Genomic DNA, 4,628 nt, shown 5'->3' with positions numbered 1-4,628 from the left:
TTCACCCCGCGCCTGCATATACCTGAAACATTCGCCCCGCGCCTGCATATACCTGAAACATTCACCCCGCACCTGCATATAGCTGAAACATTCACCCCGCGACTGCATAGAGCTGAAACATTCACCCCGCACCTGCATATAGATGAAACATTCACCCCGCACCTGCATATACCTGAAACATTCACCCCGCACCTGCATATACCTGAAACATTCACCCTGCACCTGCATATACATGAAACATTCACCCCGCACCTGCATATACCTGAAACATTTACCCCGCACCTGCATACACCTGAAACATTCACCCCACGCCTACATATACCTGAAACATTCACCCCACGCCTGCATATAACTGAAACATTCACCCCGCACCTGCATATAGCTGAAACATTCACCCCGCACCTGCATATAGCTGAAACATTCACCCCGCACCTGCATATACCTGAAACATTCACCCCGCACCTGCATATACCTGAAACATTCACCCTGCACCTGCATATACCTGAAACATTCACCCCGCACCTGCATATAGCTGAAACATTCACCCCACGCCTGCATATACCTGAAACATTCACCCCGCGCCTGCATATACCTGAAACATTCACCCCACGCCTACATATACCTGAAACATTCACCCCGCACCTGCATATAGCTGAAACATTCACCCCGCACCTGCATATACCTGAAACAGACACCCCGCACCTGCATATACCTGAAACATTCACCCCGCACCTGTATATACCTGAAACATTCACCCCGCACCTGCATATAGCTGAAACATTCACCCCGCACCTGCATATACCTGAAACTTTCACCCCGCACCTGCATATACCTGAAACATTCACCCCGCACCTGCATATACCTGAAACATTCACACCGCACCTGCATATAGCTGAAACATTCACCGCGCACCTGCATATACCTGAAACATTCACCCCGCACCTGCATATACCTGAAACATTCACCCCGCACCTGCATATACCTGAAACATTCACCCTGCACCTGCATATACCTGAACCATTCACCCCGCACCTGCATTTACCTGAAACATTCACCCTGCGCCTGCATACACTGAACATTCACCCCGTGCCTGCGTATAGCTGAAACATTCACCCCGCGCCTGCATATACCTGAAACATTCACCCCGCGCCTGCGTATACCTGAAACATTCACCCCGTGCCTGCATATACCGGAAACATTCACCCCGCACCTGCATATACATGAAACATTCACCCCGCACCTGCATATACCTGAAACATTCACCCCGCACCTGCATATACCTGAAACATTCACCCCGCACCTGCATATAGCTGAAACATTCACCCCGCACCTGCATATACCTGAAACATTCACCCCGCACCTGCATATACCTGAAACATTCACCCCGCACCTGCATATACCTGAAACATTCACCCCGCGCCTGCATATACCTGAAACATTCACCCTGCACCTGCATATACCTGAAACATTCACCCCGCACCTGCATATACCTGAAACATTCACCCCGCGCCTGCATATACCTGAAACATTCACCCCGCACCTGCATGTACCTGAAACATTCACCCCGCGCGTGCATATACCTGAAACATTCACCCTGCGCCTGTATATACCTGAAACATTCACTCCGCGCCTGCATATACCTGAAACATTCACCCCGCGCCTGCATATACCTGAAACATTCACCCTGCACCTGCATATACCTGAAACATTCACCCCGCACCTGCATATACCTGAAACATTCACCCCGCACCTGCATATACCTGAACCATTCACCCCGCACCTGCATATACCTGAAACATTCACCCTGCGCCTGCATATACCTGAACATTCACCCCGCGCCTGCGTATAGCTGAAACATTCACCCCGCGCCTGCATATACCTGAAACATTCACCCCGCGCCTGCGTATACCTGAAACATTCACCCCGCGCCTGCATATACCTGAAACATTCACCCCGCACCTGCATATAGCTGAAACATTCGCCCCGCACCTGCATATAGCTGAAACATTCACCCCGCACCTGCATATACCTGAAACATTCACCCCGCACCTGCATATACCTGAAACATTCACCCCGCACCTGCATATACATGAAACATTCACCCCACACCTGCATATACCTGAAACATTTACCCCGCACCTGCATACACCTGAAACATTCACCCCACGCCTACATATACCTGAAACATTCACCCCGCGCCTGCATATACCTGAAACATTCACCCCGCACCTGCATATAGCTGAAACATTCACCCCGCACCTGCATATAGCTGAAACATTCACCCCGCACCTGCATATACCTGAAACATTCACCCCGCACCTGCATATACCTGAAACATTCACCCCGCACTTGCATATACCTGAAACATTCACCCCACGCCTATATATACCTGAAACATTCACCCCGCACCTGCATATAGCTGAAACATTCACCCCACGCCTGCATATACCTGAAACATTCACTCCACGCCTGCATGTACCTGAAGCATTCACCCTGCACCTGCATATACCTGAAACATTCACCCCGCACCTGCATATACCTGAAACATTCACCCCGCGCCTGCATATACCTGAAACATTCACCCCGCACCTGCATGTACCTGAAACATTCACCCCGCGCGTGCATATACCTGAAACATTCACCCTGCGCCTGTATATACCTGAAACATTCACTCCGCGCCTGCATATACCTGAAACATTCACCCCGCACACGCATATACCTGAAACATTCACCCCGCGCCTGCATATACCTGAAACATTCACCCCGCTCCTGCATATACCTGAAACATTCACCCCGCATCTGCATATACCTGAAACATTCACCCCGTGCCTGCATATACCTGAAACATTCACCCCGCATCTGCATATACCTGAAACATTCACCCCACGCCTGCGTATACCTGAAACATTAACCCCGCGCCTGCGTATATCTGAAACATTCACCCTGCGCCTGCACATACCTGAAACATTCACCCCGCATCTGCATATACCTGAAACATTCACCCCACGCCTGCGTATACCTGAAACATTCACCCTGCGCCTGCACATACCTGAAACATTCACCCCGCACCTGCATATACCTGAAACATTCACCCTGCGCCTGCACAGACCTGAAACATTCACCCCGCATCTGCATATACCTGAAACATTCACCCTGCGCCTGCACATACCTGAAACATTCACCCTGCGCCTGCGTATACCTAATCTCTAAGCTTTGTTATTGAGGGTACCTCAATCCCCCTCTCCACTCTCATTTCCCCTCCCGGAGGGGAGACCACAAAATACTCACTTTTCCCCAAATTCAGTTTGTACCCTGCAAACGTCCCAAATGTCTGGAGCAACCCCATTTTACTCCCCATCGAAGCGCTCCGAAATATACAGCAACAAATCATCTGCATATAAGGACACCCTATATTCTACCCCACCCCCCCCATTATCCCCTTCCACAACCCCGAGGTCCTCAGCACAATAGCCAAGGGCTCTGTAGCCAATGCAAACAGAAGGGGGGACATGGGGCATCCCTGCCTTGTACCCTGATGTCATGCAAAATACCCGGAGTTCACACTATTCGCCAGCACGCTCGCCATCAGCTCCTTATATAGCAGCTGAACCCAGGCCACAAATGTCGGCCCAATCCCACATTTCTCCAGTCCCGCCATCAAATAAGTCCACTCAACTCCACCCGATCAGACTTCCGGTGGTGGCCATGGAGTGAGTGGGCGCACATTTGGGAGCTCCCGCTCAAGGTGGTATTTTTCAGAGCTTTCCCCATCTGAGGGGGTGAAGATTTTGGATGGCAAGAGGAGTAGGAGTTGCCTGTAGAAGGTGTGACTCCTCTGGTGCGGCTGGTGGATGGATCCACGAACTAGCAGTGGGCGAGGAGAAAAGAGCTGCTGGAGCAGGAGAGTCTTCGTGGTGCGCCACAGGATACGATTACGGATTGCAAAAGGGCTGTTCAGGCAGCAGAGGAGGGTGGGCCCTGGAAGACCTGCTCAAGGTGGTGGAGCCGGTTAAAGCAGGGATTGAGGCCGGAGTCCCAGGGCGGGCAATCCAGAAAGTGGAGGAGGCGGTGGGGCAGCACGAGGAGCAGTTTAGCCTCGTTGGTGGCCGAGGTGGGGGTCATTCTGGAGACCCAAAAGAGACTGAAGGAGATAGTGGAGGATCTGGAGAACCGCTCCAAAAGACAAAATTTGAAGGCATCGAAGGTGTGGAGGCCGGAACGTACATGGCCAAAATGTTGGGAAACTGATGGGGGAGGGGGCCTTTGACCGGCCCCTGGAGTAGACCGAGCTCACAGGGCGCTGATGTGGAGGCCGCAAGCGGGCGAGTCGCCAATGGCGATGGCAGTGTGGTTGTACTGCTTGCTGGATAAGATGAAGATTCTTCCGTGGGCGAGGCAGACGAGGAAAGGAACCTGGGACGGGAACGAGCTGCGGGTGTATCAAGACCTGGGAGCAGGCCTGGCGAAGAGGAGGGCCGGGTTTAACCGGGTCGCGGCTGCCCTCTTCAAGAAGGGGGTGAAGTGCAGGATACTGTACCCGGCCCGCCTCTGGGTGATTTTCCAGAACTGAGAATATTATTTTGGCAGGAGTTTCTGAGAGACCATGGACGGCCACGAGAAAGAGGACA

Source organism: Scyliorhinus torazame, chromosome 16 (genome assembly GCF_047496885.1).
Source record: "Scyliorhinus torazame isolate Kashiwa2021f chromosome 16, sScyTor2.1, whole genome shotgun sequence".
Lineage (NCBI taxonomy): Eukaryota > Metazoa > Chordata > Chondrichthyes > Carcharhiniformes > Scyliorhinidae > Scyliorhinus > Scyliorhinus torazame.
The sequence above is the reverse complement of the archived record's forward strand: the minus strand, read 5'-3'. Positions refer to the sequence as shown.